Genomic DNA, 20,465 nt, shown 5'->3' with positions numbered 1-20,465 from the left:
CTTATCTACACCAACAGCAACATTCTCTGGTTGCATAGGAGCAGATTTCTTTGGAGAATTTGACCCTTTCTTCTCACTATCACCTTCCTTCTCTGGTGACTTCTCTCTCTTCCTCTCATTCACTTGTGCTTCATTCTTTTTGTTAGGACAGCAGCTAGCTACATGTCCTTTGATGTGACACCTGAAGCACGATCTCCTTTTCAAAGACTTCTTAGCTGGAGTCTCTGAGGTAGATCCCTTATCAGATAAAGATGATGCCTTGGAAGAATTTTTTTCAGTTTGCTTGGATTCTGATATTTCTTTGTTTTTATTTTTAGCAAACTCTACATTTGATTCTTTTTCAATAACAGTGGTTTCATTTTTCATATCACTACCTTGAACAAAATTAAACTTTTTAACAAAAGTTTGATTTTTGCTCTTAGGAGGTGAATTTTGCTTTTTCAAATGTTGCCTGTTATTGTTCTTCTTAGCATCATCACTTTCAGACCCCTCACCTTGACTTGATGTGGATGCGAAACTACTTGGTGCGGTTGACATAAAGTCTGCTAGCTCATCTTCATCAGGCAGGAAAGAATAGTCATGACTAAGAGGAGGTGGGACTTCATTAAAGCCCTGGAAGCCCACAGTGGTCTTGTCATTACTCTTCTTTAACCCACCCATCATGTGTTTCATTACAAAAGATGAATCTCTGAATTGACTTAATTTCTTTTCAAGTTCAACAATTTGGAGTTGTGCATCTGACAACTCTTTGTTTTTTTTCAGAAATCTCTTTTGTTTTCTCAGCCATCATGTCGTGAGCTAAATCTATTACTTGAAGTTTTTCATTTAACTTGCATGTTAAAGCTTCAATTTCACTTTCATAGCCCTTTATCTTCTTCAAGTATAAAGATTCGTTTCTTTTTGCAAAAAAGTTTGACTCCTTTATGCTCGACATCTCGCTTACCAGACTTTGGTTTTGTGTTCTCAACCTGTCAACCTCACCCTGTAATTCACGACATCTTAAACATACAGAATTAGATTGTACCTCTTCCTCATGAACTTCTGTAGTTTCATTAGCAACAACCTTTTCAGCTTCACTCTCTTTCTCTACTTCAGCATCCACTTTTGCTTCAGCATTTTTCACTTCAGATTCAGCATCACTCACAGTAGTTTCAGCCTCATCAACTGGCACTATCTCAGCCATGAATGCCTGAGCATCACTCTCATTTCCCTGATATCGCCTTTGTAATGCATCCCACATATCCTTTGAATTAGTGTACTTATTAAAGGTATGCTTGATGCCATCAGGTAAGGACATCCTGATAGCAGCTAAGGCTCTCTTTTCAGCTTCATACACTTTCTTATCAGCCTCTTTCATTTTCACGTAGTCTGTTCTACGTGGTCTGCCCTCAAAATCATGTACTGGGTTTATGTACCCATCTTCAATACATGTCCACATGCGTGCATCCTGAGATTCAATGAAGGATTTGAAGCTGTCCTTCCATGTAAGATAATTCTCCACCTTCATCATCTTAGGAGCATTCAAAGTCTTCATGTTCGACATTTTTAACGTAACAGACTGATAAAACCGTACAAATTTTTTCCAAAAAAAGTGGTTACCAAATTATACCGTTAGAATCGTCTCGAAAAGACGAATCCAATGATATATAATGTCAAAAACCGAATTCGGGATTTTCCAGAGGAATTCAACGATGCAGACGGTTCAGTCAAACGAGCTACGAATCAATTTCTATTTGCAAAACACTGAAATTTTTCCGACGCTTGCTAATTGAAATTCCATCCTTTTTAAATTTGCTGGATTTAAATCCTCTGTTAATTTCGCTGGTAAATCAGTTAAATTTGCTGGTCAATTTCGCTGATATGTTAAATTTGCTGGTCAAATTCGCTGCCAATTTCGTTCAGATTAATTTCGTCGGGTAACCAGTTTGCTATTACAACGACTGGTAAAATCGCTGAAAACCATTGTAATTTCGCTGTGGAAAATTACACGGTTACCAAAGTCGCCTTTGGATTTAAGTTTGCCGGTCACCGAGATATTGAGTCTCAAATTCGCTGATCAGTCTGCGAATTTGTTAAATTTGCTGATGCTGCAAATTCGCTGGTCCAGAAAATATGGAAACTTAATCTGTTTCAAATTTCTGAGATTTTTCCAAGATTTCGTAACAATTTCCTGCAAAATCGAGCCACCAAAATCAGTCCAATTTTTCGAAAATTATGAAGAACACGAAGAACAGTCTTCGAATCTTCAAATCTGTTCAGCCGAATTTCTCAACCAAACAACCCGAACAATCCTTAAAACCTGCAAAACACCAAACAAACAAACCAGAAGATCAAAACAGCCAACAAAAATTCGAAAATTTTATCAAACCCAACAAAAAAATTTCAAAAATTTCAAAACCCTAATTTTAAACAATTCAAAAAAAACTCCCTGTTTCTGCAGTAAACAATTCTGAACCGAGCCTTCAAGAGCCTAACGCTCTGATACCAATTGTAGGTCCCCTTGATTCGTATGGATCTTTCACAGAATTGTCAATCCAATCAAGAGTGTGGAATCCTCTTGATCAGAATATAGCAGAAAAACGTGTAGGAACAGAAATCACTTTCAACCGGGTTTCTATTGATTATCAATCAAACTGAATTACAATCAATCAAACCCTAACTCTCTCAATTTCGTCCAAACCCTAAAGCTCTCACGAAATTCTATCTCTCAAACTGTTTTGGATGATTAACCTAAACCCTAAAGCCTAACCTTGTTTATATAACACAAGGTTTACAAGTTGGGCTAGGTTAAACCTCATGGACTGCGAATTGGACAAGCCCAATTCGCCCCCATCACCCAATTTGGGTTTTGGTTAGCCCAAACTCTATTATCTCACTAATACAAAGCTAAACCCGCTAACTGTTTATCGTTTAACTAATTACAAGATATCCAAAGACCTAATCTAAGCTGTTGTCACAGAATATGCACCAACAGTCGGATTTTTTGCCACTTTATTGCCACAGTTTGATATTGCCACCATTTAGCCACCAACCATTTGCCACCATTTAACCACCATTTTCATTGAAAATCGATAGCATTTAACGAACTTGTTGAATTACTTGCTACCATTTTGTGATTGCCTAAATATTGGTTTTTGATTCAGATTGATTTTCCATTTTTCTCTGTTTTTTTTATAAAAATTACATATCAATAAAATTACAAAATTATTTTAAAGTCTAATAAGATCACGAAAACCCAAAATTATATAAAACATCTCTGTATCAAAAGCATATAAAACATTCTAATAGAAATACCAGCTAAAACATCAGATAACTAAAATTATCCTAATATGATAAACATCGAAACATTTAAAACCAAGTGTTTGTAGCCTATCTTCGAATTGTACTTATTAACATAGCTTCAATTTGTGACATCCTATCGAGCATAGTATCTTTATCCACCTTATATTTTGTGCACCAATCTCCCAAACTGTAGGGCCATTTCTTGGTGGTTTGTGCACAAGCAGACCCATTCTGATCTTACTTCCTGTTAATAGTTGAAAGCCATAATCATGATAAAATTTCCATTAATAAATAAAAAAAAGCGATAAATATTATGAGATTAAGATTTAAGAACCTTTTAGGACATAAATAATGGATTGGTATTTGGTACATGTACTCGCCGATGTACCCGGGAACCCAAGCAATTCATAATCCATCACCTTCAGGTGAGAACATGACAAAACAAAAGAAAATGAGTTATAACCAAAACGCAAGAACAAGATTGTCAGTTCTCTCACCGTGATAAGGTCTTGAACAGTTTGAAATGCACTATCACCAACTAAATCCAACAAATCACCAGCTATCTTCAAAACAGATATAACAGCATTAGAATAACTTAATATCCAAACAAGATACCGTTTTATAAAATATACTTCAGAACTGACAAGATCACAGTACCTCATCACCAGCTTTGTCTGATTTAAGTACCCGACATATAGCCATTGCTAGTTTATCTTGAGGAAGCTGAGAAGCGCTACCACTTACTATTCTACTGCATTCATTTCTTAACCATTCTAAATCAAATACTTTATTTGTGTTCTCACTATGATCATACCACCCTCCATGGAGTGAGGTAGAAGTTACATTTGTACCCACCCCCCACATTTCTCGATCGTCAAAAGAAGCATCAACCAAGAACCGGGCTGGGTGGTGAAAAACCAAATTTGCACCGAATTCTTGGCCATCATCATTCCCGTTTACTTGCCTTTCAAGTAAAGACTTTGACTCGTGGTTGTCTGGCTGCAAACTGGAAAGACTTTGAACGGCATTAACAACTTTCTGTAGCTTTGCATCCGAAACAGCATAGCCAAGTAGTTTTTGCAGTTTAGATCTGCACAAACACATTGTATGATAAACATTTTGATAAACAAAGGGAATAACTACAGAACCATCAATGCCACACTTGATAAGCATAAACATAAGTTTGAAAGGGATTCCACCACCGGATAAACCGTAAACTTAGTTTTGTGGTCGCATCTTGTATGCATAACAAACTTCAATAAACTTAGTTTTGTGGTCGCATCTTGTATGCATATACAACTACATCTTCCATCGAAATCAACAACCTTTTATAGCAGTTTATGGTTTGACATTTAGTATTTGGCTTGGGTTCAAAAGCTTGCTTAAAAGTGAGCGTGTAAATAAGACACTAACCATGACTATCAATCTCATACACCTAAAAGTTTCCACTAAGTATTTATCCACCTTAAATCCCCTATTGGCCTTCAGATCATATATCTAACCTTTCCAACGGTAAATCACTAAATCATTAACTTGTATTCAAGTCACAATCAAAAACTCACCAGCCTCACTATCCACATCAAAATTTCCAGTCACACAATCACGTATCCACACATTGCAGGCATATATTCATACTTCACTATCCATCATAGTGTCATTATATACAACTCAAGTCTATACAATTACAGTATTATTCACATCTGCCAAAACATTATATTTGCAATCATACTTCATATCTTACAATATGTATAAAACTGACCTACAAAAACTAAACCAAACATCACAAATCCTCAACCTAAAAATTCGTCTAAATTTCATAACAGAAACAAAACTCCAAATTTTGACCTAAAAAGTCTAATCGATTCAATTAAAAGCCGATCAATCACTCCTAAATGTCAAAATTTTCATATCGTACATCAGATCTAACGAATGCGTATCCTTATTAACAATTCTGAATGCAATAATTGAAAAAATCGATTAAATTGACGATAAAACAGAAGAAAAACGAGTACGGAAACAATTGAACGAGATGAAGAGGATCAAACCTGTTGCAGCAATAGACGTTCGATCAGGATTCGAGTAATAATTGAATTTAGAGGAATTTAAGTTACGTAATTGAGAAAATTGTTGGAACCCTAAAAATTGGTGAGAAGAAGAAAGGGGCAAAAAGCAGAGAACGAATAGAGGAAAAGAATGAGGCTAGGCCTATTTGAATTTTCATACTTTAAAAAAAATTGATTTTTCATGTTGTCACCAATAACATGGTCACAATTAACAAATACTTTTTTATTTTTCATGCTTTTGTGTATTTTTCTCATAAATTGCCACCGAAAATAAAAAGGTGGCAAAAATTGCAACCACTTTGCTACCATATCATGATAAATACACTTATTTTCATTTTCGTGGCAAATCGGTGGCTAAATTTGCTACCATTTTTTTTTTGTAACAAATTTTGGTCACAATTGCCCAATTTTCTAATAATGTATGGACTGTTGGTCCAGAAACTTTCCATTTCATTAGAGAACTAAACTTTGCCTTATTTGCGTCTTTCTATTTTGGCCAACCATTTCTTAATATTCATTCATAGGCAGATCTTAAATCTTGATCCTCATCATTTAATCATTTTAAGCGCTACATTATATACAATAGTATAACGATGTCGATTTTTATTTCGATTCCATACATATCTTAGACATGATACAACTTATCGAGATCTCTTTATTTATAGGTACCTGAGGTTCTTCTTGAACCATCATGTCTATTGTCTCTTCAGGAGATCTTATTACTATAACCTCGACTTGACCATCTTAATTACTTGCTCCAATTTTCGAGGAATTTTATTATTGGAATCAACTAGTATACCACGCTTCAGAAGTGCAATAGACCCATTACAAAAATATGTGGTTGTCCTCTTGGGACACAAATATAACTGGAGCATAAGCAGTTGGTCATGTGACTTACTTAGTCACTCTATTTAGGTCAGTGAACTTGTCTAGTAATTTGTTCTTTAATATTGGTAAATGAATTATACTTTAAACTTCTAGTTCATAGTTTATAGTCTGAAGATCAAGATGACATGATAATTCATTTTACTTTTCACTTTCCAACTGCTTGTTATCTCCCCCTAATGTTGGGAACATTCATTCACTAAAGTGAAAACCAATGAGCCATAAACGAATTTCTCACTAACGGCTTTAAGTATTTAATCATAGATGATTATTTATGTCCAACATCTTCTCAAAAAGTTTTAGAAGTTCCATCTTTGTGCAGTGTGGTGGATATGTTTCATTATATGTCGCACAACCAAAATCTTTGATGAGACATTTTTGGTTCCTGACCAAAAACCAACTGTATGGGGAGAACTATAACTTATTAGCTTGATGTGAATTGATGGTACTATATATAAATTATATGTACCTAAATGGATTTTTGCTCCTCTCATGATCATTGGTTTTGTAACCAATAGTTGACGTTTAGTGATCATCTCAACAATAACACTTATTCCAATGATCGTTAATAACTTGAGAATCAAATTCACTATTATCAAATAAATATACCAATATGGATTAATGTGCTTGTTAGCTTCAAGTTGTGGATTTGATAACCATTTAGACGATGCATCGATTTAGAAAAAAAAACTAAATGGTATCATGTTGGGCTATGCATATCCTTTAATCGCTTCCAGAATATTTAAGTATACACACCCTCGTTTATTTTTGCAAATATATAATTTCCCTTGAGAGCAAACATTACATGCTAATTATTATCTTGAAGAATCTTCTAGTTCTTCATTATGTTTCACATCATCATTGACTTGGTGTGGTCTAACCAGTCATGCCAATTAAGTAAATAATCATGATACATAAACTTCTAGTTTACGATTCTATGTGTAGTAGTTGCATTATGCGAGAGAAAAACGTGTTATCATTGCAAACTATTGTGTTATATAACTTTTATCCTTTTTCACATTTTGTTCTCGTATAATCACTACCATAATTTGCCACTTATAGTGGTCAATCTCATTATGACCATTATTACAATTTTGAACTTGGCTATCATATCATTCTGATATGGTCAATCTCATTATCAACTTGGCTATCTATCATAACACTTCTGATGACCGATCTCATTATTATTATGATCGTCATTACAAATTTCTCAATTATGTCTATGATCACGATATTTTCAATGATCCTCAAATAATCACATTCAATTCAGGGAATGAAGTAGAACCAGAACAAGTCTTATAGCTTTTCATTCTTTAGGCGATCACATGGATATATAATCATTTTAGACTTCTTATACTTTCTTAATGATATCGCTTTTTCTGGAGCAAATCTTAGATGTGACAAATGGAAATTATTTTATCCATTTTCCTTATAATCTATCTTCCCACAACATAATATGAATTTAACAGTAATTACATGACCGAGTCATGAATTAACGGTCTAAAATTTATGATAATGAGATTTAGGGAAGACACTTCGAGTGTCATATAAGATATATTTATACTCCTTTAGTAGATTGGCAATAAACACAACATTGGTTTAATTGTTTGTTAAATATTACTCATATAGTAAATGGTAACATATAAAACAATGTATACATAAAGTCAAATTATACAATACGTAACATTATAACATGTCACTGTATAAAATAAACGATAATATGACTTTTATGATAGGATCTTTTTCATCCGTTAAAGAAAAATATATATTTAAAATGTCTATATAAATATTCAATAGCATCTTTAAATCATATGCAATACACAATGCTTTAATCCATCTTTTCATTATTCTCTTAGTTTATAAATATCAACTCAGTGTTTTTCAAAATACTGTTATTTCCATAAAGAACAAAATTATATATAACTGAAAGAACCATGAAATCATACATCTTCAATAGTAGATTAGAGTTATATATGCATGCATATACTATTCATACTAATCATGTTGAGACAAATGTAATTAGGTGTTATATCAATGGTTGACCAAAAATTCAACCTTTCATCAAACATATGGATACATATTTTTTTAGTTGAGTTAAAAGATTGCAACATTAAAATTAAAAGAATGAGTATTGTAGTCAACCAAATAAAAGTAAAATTTAGGACATAGATAATATAATGCAACTGTACTTGTAACCCACTCATCTAAATTAAGAAATTATCACCATAAAGCATGATTGGGCAAAAAACTGAAAAAAGCTTATAATCTCTAAACACAATACATGTATCTAAGCATAATCAAGTGTGTGTGGACGTTTAGACTCAAGAAGCTTTTAGACAAATCATAATATCCAGTATGATTATGCCAGCTTTAGGATAGAAAATACAAGTAAATTCAAATTTTCTCTAACTCCAAAGAAATTACCTACTTAATTTATTCGTTTATATTTGAAAGTCACTTGACATTGATAAAACAAACTATTAAAATACTATAAGAAACAGTTATTGTAAACAGATATGTTTCACCAAAATATATAATCATTTACATTGCAATATATAATGATTATATTACTACGATTAAGATATAATGGATCATCAGTATGATATATGTTCTTAATATTTTGTGTGATAAGATAGAAAACGAACAACCAAATAATATAAATCAATTTTCTGAAGAATGATTTGATTGGTAAATAAGTTTTTCCCTATTTTAAAGTGGAAACTGATTCATTCAAACTGGGTGACGGTACATGTGATGAAAACAAAAAAAAAAAATTATGACAATAATTTTGTTAGTCCATATATTGTTTTACAATTAATACAGCAAATATAAATAACGATAAATAGAATCGATTCACCTCTATTTTTATTCATCCTTAAATTATTGTTCAAATATAAGACATGTGCATGTTTAAATTTAAAGTCAGAGATAACCCACAACACAAATCATATGCACTCGATATATCATAATCATAAAAGATATCAAAAGTATACACATCCTTAATTTAACAAAGAAGTTGAAGATGTATACCATTGTTTGAAAAAAAAACATTGCTCTACGAAATAGGAATAAATGAATTTAATAAGTTATTTATTTCTTTACACTCCCAACTACAATTCTCCTCGATGTCCAATCTAGATAAAATTCTTCAGTTTCCCACTCAATTTATCATGGTCAAATGCATATTAATGTAGTACAAATTTACTAAAAAACACAGTTAACATATTTAAGTTAATTGTTAGGATAACCTCAACCATTTTACTTCATTTTTCATTTACGTTAACATACTAGCAAGCGATTAGTCACTAGAATTATCTCAATCCATTTAAGATAACTAATCAATAATCAAAAGCTACTGACGAGACAATTTAATTTATTGATTTTTGTGTTCTTTGGATTTTCACCGTATTGTTAAATGTTTTGAGTAGAGAGAATATTAACAACAATGGAGATTATACGATTACCTGATTTAGTTGACAAAGGGTGGATTTAGAATGGGCAGTCGGGTACTCTACAACCGTCATAGACACCAAGCATCCCCATAACCGCCTCAACGGATGTCAAACCCAAATCAACAAATAATCTACACGTGAACGTTTACCTCTGATGTATGAGGTCTTTGATTGAGCACAATTTCGTGCTGATAACGTGTTGTGAAACAACGGTCTATTAGCAACCAATATACACGATAAACATGAGAACATAGATCATGTAGAGAAAGAAATATGGATAATGGGATAATTCTTATTGATGTTGAGTATATAATATCAAATACATAGGACCTCTATATATAGGCCATGTTATTAATATATGAGTAAATAAAAAGACGAGAGTTAAGAACGTGGAGAGTCAACATAAATAATTTATTCATAACAAGATCAATATATATATATATATATATATATATATATATATAATGATACGAGATAAATAGAACCTGTACGAAAAATTACAACTCAGCCCGACGACCTTTAAGATATTTGAATTCATCAATTATGTCTCCCAAAATAAACTTATAAACAATTTCTTTTTCAATGTAAAGTACAATAATATCCTATATAAAATAATTGAAGTAATCATAAATGACTAATACATGAGTAATATATTAATAGACTAATAATACATTAATTCATCAAGGCATCAACTATTTGTCTATTTAGTATTTACGAATTACAGACCTAAAGACTAAAGTAAACAATGAATAAATAATAAACATTAGTTCATGCCATCTATGTAATCAGTAATTTACAACAACAATAAAAGAATTATTACCGAAAATGTCTTGATGGAATTGAAAAAAGAATGGGTCGCAGAATGCTATGGGAGTACGGGAAAAAGATGATTGGTAATTTGGTATAAACTTGCGATTAAGTTTATTGTGTGGTGGGTAATCTGAGGTTAACCAAATAAGAGTTAAAATATATTTACCAAACTACCCATCATTTATATACAAAGTGGTAACAAACTTTACTATAATTTATGTATTGTATAAATATTTAGGAAAAATAATAGGGGGAGGGGATCCTATATAATTTTTAAAACTTTCAGACGAAAAATCGGAACTTATACACTTCTAACCTAAACATTTGGGGGGGGGGGGGGCAGACGCACGCCCGGGCACCAACTAACATTCGCCCCTGGTCAAGGCATCCGTGATTCTTCTTAGTTATTCGAGATCACAGGTTTCAAGTTTGACTCCTGCTTTGGTTATTTTGTTGAAGGTTTTTTTTTCTAGTTATAAACTTTAAAACAAAATTCTTAGGTTTTTAACATTATGCCCCATCGTTCCCATTACCCCAATTCTGAAAAGTGCAAACAAAAAATTCTTAGGTTTTAACAAAATCCACGCTCCACCTTTCCAGCTATTTACCACTCCAAATCTCTCTCCCTCTCTCTCTCTCTCTCTCTCTCTCTCTCTCTCTCTCTCTCTCTCAAGTGTGTTATATACTTATAAGTGTAAATTACTTTTTGAGTCCCTGTATTTTATAGGTTTTAACTAGTTGAGTCCAAAAGCAAAAAATTTAACGACCTGAATCCCCATAAGCATTTTCTTTAAACATTTGAGTCCAAATTTCTAACCCAGTTAGAATTTTGTTGTTAAATTTTGTTAAATAACCAAATTACCCCTATAAAACACATAAAACACAGGGACTCAAAAAGAAAAAGAATATATAATAAAACACATTGCTAAATTATCAATATTTATTTAGTTGAATGTCAAAAACTCAAATACTGTTACTTATCAATCTTGACTTGATTTCAAATATATATATATAATAAACTAGGTTTTTACCCGGGATTGCTTCCCAGGCTCGGTAAAGTTATTTAGATTAATTAATTACTATTTGTTTGTAATACGATCACATTACATTAACCATCTAATTCGATTAAACAACAATGTCTTCAAATCACCGGATTAGATCATGAACTCATATTAGAGGACAAACAAAAGCACAACAGGACCATATGAATAATATCATTTCCACTTTTACTTCAATGCACTTACATGATAGGGTGATTTGGGATTTTGAAAAAATCTTTGTTTTTTTACCTCTTTTACAAAATAAGATGTTGACCAAATTTGAAACAGATGTTGACCAAAAGTCAATAAGATATTCACAAATAGTCAAACAAATGTTGAGCTTAAACAGATGTTTGGTTTAAGGCCAAACATCTGTTTATGACCAAACATCTGTTTAAGTCCAAATATCTGATATAGAAGGAGAACATCTATTTAAGGCAAAACATCTGTTTAAGGTCAAACATGTGTTTAAGGTCAAACAACTGTTTAAGTCCAAACATCTTATATAAAAGACAAACATCTGTTAAAGGCCAAACAACTGTTTAAGCCTTAACAGATGTTTAACTTGTTAAGATCTACTGTCTTCTCACACAGTTTTCCTCTTCAAAACACTGTTGAACCTAACATGGAAAGTTATTTAAAAACACTGTCTTCAAATCACCGTTTTAACCAAACAGCGGTTTCAAACCACAGTTTTAACCCAACAGTGGTTTTAAACCACCATTTTAACCAAACAGCGGTTTCAACAACAGTTTTCTGAACAGTAGTTCCAAACATCTGTGGACATTAATCTGTTGACCAAAGTCAACAGATTTATCAACCACTGTTTTATTTTCAAACATCTGTTCCCAATAACAGAGCTTTGATCATTTAAACATACCTTTGCCAATATTACAAGCTTTTACACTATCAAACCTAAATATTTATAAAAAGTACAAGTGTTAAACAGCATACAAAGTTCATCCATCAGTTGACCCAATTCAACAGATGTGTCAACCGCTGTTTAATTTTGAAACATCTGTTCTCAATAACAGAGCTTTGATCATTTAAACAGAGTTTTGCCAATATTACAAGAATTTACACTCTCAAACATCAATATTCATTTACTTAATTTTAATAACAAACATTATTAATAATTTTAACACAACTAATTATATAAAAAAATACAATTGTCAAAACAGATAATAGCATTCAATAAAATACAGGATCCTAATTCCTAATCTATTGGTGAAACATGAGTTTCGATAAGTAAAGCTCCTTTCGGACCATTGTAGTTGTCAACATGTTGGACATATTTCAGAAGTTCATTGGTCATATCAACTTCAATCATATCCCCCAGATGCTTGTTATCAGCCACTTGTTGTCTTCAATTATATTAGAACTTCGGCGTGCATCAACATAATCAACTACACGAGGATTATTGAAAACAAACATCTTCTTCCAGCCTTCTTCTTCATATCTGAGCAAATCAGCAGTTAGCTCAGCAGACTTTCCAATAACAATCAAATGCAACCTCTTTGCAATGGTCAAAAAATGCCCTTGGCAAGGATTGACTACAATACTCTCAGAAAAGTGAAGCATTCTGAAAGTCTCACTAACAACATCAAAACAAAAGATGTTCCTCTCACCTAGTGGATACCAATAATTTAAAACCATAAAATATATGGTTTTATCAGCATAAACTCCTGTAGACCATGAATAACGACTTGAACTATAATTGTTTACGATACCGGAATTAATTGTTGTCCATGACTCACGACGTCGTGAGTAAACACGAGCAGCAGTTACATTACGGTAACATCTGATGTTCAGCACTTTCAGATCATTGAACTGATCAATATAAATTCCACCGGTATCAGAGTTTCGATGATGATTGCAATTAAAGTAGTCATCACACAAAACCTTATACTGCCTAATAGTAGGATTCCAAAGAATCAACTGACAGCAAATCCCTTCATTGGAAACTAACAACAACCCATTAAATGAAGATAGAATACGTAAGAAGCTGGAGTGGACATTGTTAGGAAAACTTAAGGTTTTACTACTAACAACATCCAACTTACCACCAACTACGTCTGTGACAACCCTCACTAAATCAGGTATCCGTACGACTTAATTAATAATTAATTACTGCTTGATTACTGTGCTTACTTGAACTTGTGAACAAACTGCTACTTGAATGCTGATACATGCATATTCCTGCATCATACTTTACATACCGTCACTACAATATTTACATACTGAACCTTAGTGACAAACATGATGCACAAAAGCACAGTAGCACTATGAACGGATAACCTATTGAACATGCTGATAAAGCCAGCATCAGGCAGACACTGCCTCTAAGGCCTGTATGAGCCAGAAATAGTTACTACACTAGTGGTGAGTGTAGGGATACAAGGGTTGTAGAACTGCGTCTCTAGGAATAAGTTACAATGACTGGATGTGCCTAAAACGTACACTAAGCACAAAATTCAGCACTTTAATAAACAATTCAGCTTTTAGCTAACTAATAAAGTGCCAAAACATGAGAAAAATGTTACTAGACACTTTCCAAAGTGTCGGGAATAAGTTGTGTCACTAAAAATGGTATTAACGACACTTTAAAGCTTTGTTTAACGCTTTAACGGATTACTATCCAACCGAACAACCGGACTATACCCGGAACATGAAAATATTGTCATTAACACTATTTATCTTTTTCTGAGCCAGTTAGGGTCCCTGAATACCCTAACACCCGCCATAAAGCACAACGCACAACTAACTGAGTTAATCCCTAACTTAACTAATCTAACCTAACTATAAACTAACTAACACTTGAAATCCAACAAAGAACCCCCCCCCCCTGGCCGATTTCGGTCACATTGTGACCATAACTTGTACCATTTTGATTATTTTATTTCTTTTGTTCCATATCTAGAAGACACGTGAACTTTTGGGTAAATAACTTGATCTTTATCTATAAGTACATGAGGTAATCCATCATTCTTCACCACTTAACATCTCAACAAAACAATCCTCTCTCTCTCTCTCTCTAAGAAGTTCGGCCGAACACCCCCCTCTACATCCATCCATCTTTCGATTTCTTTCATCACATTCCAAGATCACACAAGAGTCAAGGATCCCGTATAAGAAGGCTTGGTGCATTCGGAGCTCAGAGGACCTCACTCTATTGCTTTTATCCTCTCATTTTGCGTCTAGATTCTTCCCTAGCCACGAGCTAGTGGTAAGTTACTTAAATCACACTCTCGAACTATTTTGAAGTGGTTAAAACGTTATGTAACGGTTAAAACTCGTAATCTTACAAGATGACACACAAAAGTTTACTAAAAATGCTTGTAATGATGGTTAAAAGCTTATATGTTGTGTAAATCTTGTAGTATTTGATGTGTGTGGTTATTTGGACCCGATCTATGTTGTGGTAGCTCGGATCATCATTTAACCCGGGTTGGTCATGATCATGGATCATGACATAAGGTTGTTTTGGAAGTAACAAGGGTTAAAGGATGAAACTCTACCACACACGAATCATGAACTTGTGTAAAAGCGTATTTACTTATGAAATAGTGTTTAAAACTAGTAGATCTACGGATCTACAAGCGGTATTTTCAAAGAACCAAGTATCAAAGAAATCATGTTTTCTAAAAACGGATCTTACATTAACAAGAATGATTTTTAGAAAACACAAGTGTGTACACACTTGTGTAGCACAAAGTTTCGACAAAATAACAATTTTTGTAAAAAATGACGAGAAGTTGTAAAGACGGAATTTCTCTAAAAACGAGGTTTTTACGAAACCGGATTGCTTTATATAAAGATCCACTAAATATAATGGGATTTACTTCATATTTTTGGGTAAATCACAAGTTCATGTGATTTTTGCGATTTACATGTTTATGGACTAGTTGATGCGTTGAATATTGTTTTGATTGAGTAAGAAAATGGTTGATTTGATTTATAAAAGAAAATGATACGCTTGAAAGCGTGGCCACCTCCAGTTACAGAGGAAACTCTGGTGAAATTTTTCCAAAAACCTAACACTTAGAATTATTTTCACTATAAGTGTTAGAAATACTTTTCGACATGTTTTCAAAATATAAGTTTCGCCACGACTTTATTTACAAAATATCGGAGGTGGGATTTTCACAAAATTTAAACGTGATAAATATATTTAGTAAATATATTTTCCACAATGTCACTTGTCAATTATTTTGCGAAGTGTATAAATATTATTTTTAGGGTAAAAATAATATTATTAAATGATAACGAATCCAAAATAATACGAACGCCTCTACGATAAATACATAAGTTACACCGGTAATTATTATTACCACTCGATCGTTAAAACGTAACTTATGCATGTTAAGGAAATATTTATGAACGCGTATTTTTGTTAAAGTATTATTTTGGGAAAATTATGTGAAATAAAAATATAATATTTTTGAGAAAAATATTATGTTTTGAAGTTAGAAATAAGATATATTTTAAGTGAGACTTAATAATATATTTCGAACACACATGTATTAAATCCCCCATCCTTGGGAAGGAAAATAATTACCAAGTATGCACAGAATGTAAACACGAAATAATTGTCTAACTATTTCCCAACACTTAAACCATAAAGTTAAGGCACGGCCGTCCGTTTAATAGAGTTAGTACATGTAGGTCGTTGCACAGCTGCTTGACTTGGAGACATACTTGGTAGAGTCGCACCACTGTGAGTTCATGTCCCCCTTTTCTCTTAACTGTTTTCAGTTTTATAAACTACGGGGGTGAAATACATGTTACTATGATTACAAGTACTTTATACATGGTATGGTTAGCGTAAGGAGGTTTACTACTTAGATCATGTGAGTGGGTAGGAGCAACATGAGGTCATTAATCCTCATGGCAGGACCGAGGGACAGGAGCGGTAGATCTATCTGGGTGTAGCGAGCCCAGCCCCAGGCTAAACTAGAAACGGACCTCGGGGTCACTTTGTGCCCGACGCATAAATCTGCTAGGTTTGATTCTCCCTACTTGCACTTCACACATATCAATGGCCTTGCAAACCATTGGTGATCTCAATTCCCTTATTTGCTACATACCAGGAATTTTTATACTTACAAAGGTTATTTACTCACTTACACATGAACTCGCTCAACATTATTGTTGATTTTTCAACTTACATGTATTTCAGGGAATTAAAGGATCTGGCGCGGTATGACACATTTTCCCGCTGCACTAGTTATGAGGTCATCCGGGTTTAGGGAAGTGACTCTTTCCTGGACAAGTCACAGTCCTTAAACTATGTTTATGATATGTTGATGTTTATTTTTGTTGAACAATGTTTATGTCGTTAGGGTGTGTTCCCGTTGATACAATGTTGTTGTAATTGGTTTTTAAGACTAAATTAAGTGGATGATCTTGCATGGTTTTTATTCATATAGTTTTGTTATGGTTAAGCTATGGTATTAAGAAGTCACACCAAATTAACCACGCTTCCGCAAAGCCAGGGTGTGACAGCTTGGTATCAGAGCTCTGATCATAGCGAACTAGGATTCCTTCTCGAGTCTAGACTATGATCACTAGGGCTCTCACGAAAACACTTTTTACTGCATACCACTTAAGTCTAGATCCAAAACGATTTTACAAACAAATGTTGAGCACATTTTATTTATTTTTTTTAGGCTCAGTCTTGGAGGCTGAGGCTCGGTCTTGGAGGCCGAGGCTCGATCTAAGAGATCGAGGTAGATGGCTAGTGAGACTAGGAAGAGTAGGCTCAGTCTTGGAGGCTGAGGCTCGGTCTTGGAGGTCGAGGCTCGATCTAAGAGATCGAGGTAGATGGTTAGCGAGACTAGGAAGAGCAGGCTCAGTCTTGGAGGCTGAGGCTCGGTCTTGGAGGCCGAGGCTCGATCTAAGAGGTCGAGGTAGATGATAGAGCAGTCTTAGAGGCTGGGAGAATTTGGCTAGTGGGACTAGGAGTATCAGTCTAGGAGACTGGAAGGCTAGTGGGACTAGGAGAATTATTTGATTGCTTACTTGGTGACTAATGTGTTTACCTGATTGTATGACTGATTATTTGTGCATATTTGTGCATATGTTACAGACACCATGGATACCTCTGGCACAGGTGATTCAGACACTACGGGTCCCCGGCCGATCGTATCAGATGATTTAGTATCTTCAGAGAGCGAGATCCACACATCCGACGTTTCTAGCACGGACGAGGACGACTTTCAGCCCTTTGCTTTACCTGATGGTGCTGATGAGCTCGCTGATGGCCCTCTTATTGGGGACTTACCGCTTGTAGAGATCCCTGCTCCCATACCATTGGCCGTTTACCCTGCCTACGATTTACTTCTTGACGCCGATGCTGATGGCGATATTGATCTGTTTGACGATGATCTCCTAGAGGACGATGAGGAGGGCGAGGCCCTTATAGCCGATGGAGGACTTTTACTGCTCGCAGATGCTCCAGCTGCGGAGTCACCTGCACACTCCCCTGCTCCAGACTCCTTCGAGTCTGTGGCCTCCGCACCTTCCCACACTCTGAACGCACAGCACTTTTCACATGGTTCAGATCCTGACCAGGCATCCTCTGCTGCCCCTATTCCTAGCTTTACTTTCGACCACGATGATGTGGAGGATTCCAATCCTATCTTTCCCCCAGGATTCAACCCGGATCAGGATATAGAGTTTATACCTATGGATCAGCCTATGGAGGATCCGGTCGACCCAGCTGACCCAGTTGATCCCATTGACCCTGAGTTTGATTTTGAGATGGCCTTTGATGATCCCGAGCCTGCCATCGCCCCTGAGCAGGCAGCCGCTCTAGACCCTGTGCTTGAGCATGACCCCGTTCATGTTGGCATGCCTATTGAGCCTGTGATTGCTGACCCACCTGCTGATGATGACCCTGTGGATGCTCCGTTGTTGGAGGGCGATCATGTCATTGCTGCTGATCACGTTGATCCCCCACTTATTGCTGATGCACCTGTTGACCCTCTTGTTGCTCCCCCACCTGATCCCGTTCCACTAGAGCCCGAGCATGCACTATTCGCGACCCACATGGATCCACGAGATGAGCACGCCCAGCACGGGTGGATTCCTGCTGATGATGAGGTTCCACCTATTCCCCCTCAGCTCACTGATACCCGTCACGTCGATACCTCCTTTTCATTCCCTCAGTTTACACCTCCAGCTAGACCTGGAGAGGGTTCTTCGGCCCATCCATTTGGACACGTGCCGATGTCTGTTCCCTTTACGCCACAGTTTTCACCTGTTCTACCCCCTGTTTCTCCATTTCACGTGGCACCTTTTGATCCCACCAGTGAGCCATTCCTTTGGTCGTCACCACCTGTCATGCCACCGACCGACCCTTACCATCCTTTCCACATGGGGTACTCCATTGAGGATGTTTTGATGTCTTTTGTCGCCCAGCATGAGGCACACACGCGGCGCATTCAGGAGCTTGAGAGAGCTCAGCCGCCGACTTGTCAGTGCCAGGGTCAAACCCACTCTCCTTGGCAGCACCCACGCTCTTTACCACCAGATTATGCTGCACGCCTCTTTGCTTTAGAGCAGCAGGTTGCTTCTTTCTTGCGTACCCAGAGAGCCATGGAGGAGGACTGGCTCCAGTTGCGTCGCTTGTTTTACACTCACTTCCCCCTCCTCCACCGCCATCTGTGTAGAGCTCTTCAGTACCGTACGGGTAGACGCTGGTGAGAAGACGGCGATTGCTTTTGACTGCACAGCATTTTTGGAGACTACATTTGATTCTGACTTTTGTTGACATGTATTTGTTGTATTGGCACTGATTTGATATAGTTTTTGGACTAGGGTGATGTAGCCCTTAGTCCACTGATGTTGTATGACACTGTGATGTACTTGTACACTTACTATGTGGTCTCGATATATGGCAATCGCAGTATTCTCATCATATTTGATGCTTGATTGATTATTTATATTTTTATGACATGGGATGTTGTGTGAATGATATTTGTGACATGAGATGATATGTGGATGATATATTGATAACATGAGATGTTATGTACTATTACTATCATTATATACGTACGCTTTACTATGGCCTGACCAACGTAAACACATCTTTAGAAGATGCCGCCAAGACGTCAACAACCGCAAATGCCTACCAATGAGGCAGAACTCCAGCAAATCATCGCTGCTGCCATCGCACAATACGCCGCCTCTCAAGGAGGGACTAGTGGAAGCAACTCAGGCAATACTGGCAACAACAACAACCCACCTCATGGTAATACTAAGTCGTTAAGACATACCATGACCTAATTGGATATCTTTAGCAAAGATGCTAATGCCGTTCACATGTTATACTGTACGTGCAGGGTGCACCTACAAGCAGTTTCTAGACTGCAAGCCGGTCAACTTTGATGGCACAGGAGGTGCTGTCGCCTTTGTTCGTTGGGCTGAGAAAACTGAATCTGTTCTTCGCATGAGCCAATGCGCACTAGACCGGCAAGTCACCAATATCTCTGGGCTATTCTTGGATGGAGCCCTATCTTGGTGGAAGTTGCAAGTACAAACACTTGGTAAAGCTGCTGCCTACGCGCTAACCTGGACCGAACTGAAGGAACTTATGCGCAAAAAGTACTGTTCCCGTGCGGAAATCCAACGATTGGAAACCGAATTCTGGCATTTAAAGATGGAAGGTCCAAAGATCGCAGAATACGTTCAGAGGTTCCATGACTTATCGCATGTGGCACCCTACATGGTCACGAACGTTTCATTTGGGGATTAGCTCCTCAAATCATAAGCATGGTGACCTCCTCCAAGCCTGCGACAATTACTGAGGCGATTGATCTGAGCATGGCTCTCACAGAGGAAGCTATTCGCCTGAACAAGTTTGATGAAGCTGAGCCTAAGAAGAAAGAGACTCACGTTGAGTCATCAGGAGGTAACAAGCGGAAGTTCTC

This window comes from Helianthus annuus, chromosome 11 (genome assembly GCF_002127325.2).
Source record: "Helianthus annuus cultivar XRQ/B chromosome 11, HanXRQr2.0-SUNRISE, whole genome shotgun sequence".
Lineage (NCBI taxonomy): Eukaryota > Viridiplantae > Streptophyta > Magnoliopsida > Asterales > Asteraceae > Helianthus > Helianthus annuus.
Note: the sequence above shows the minus strand (reverse complement) of the source record.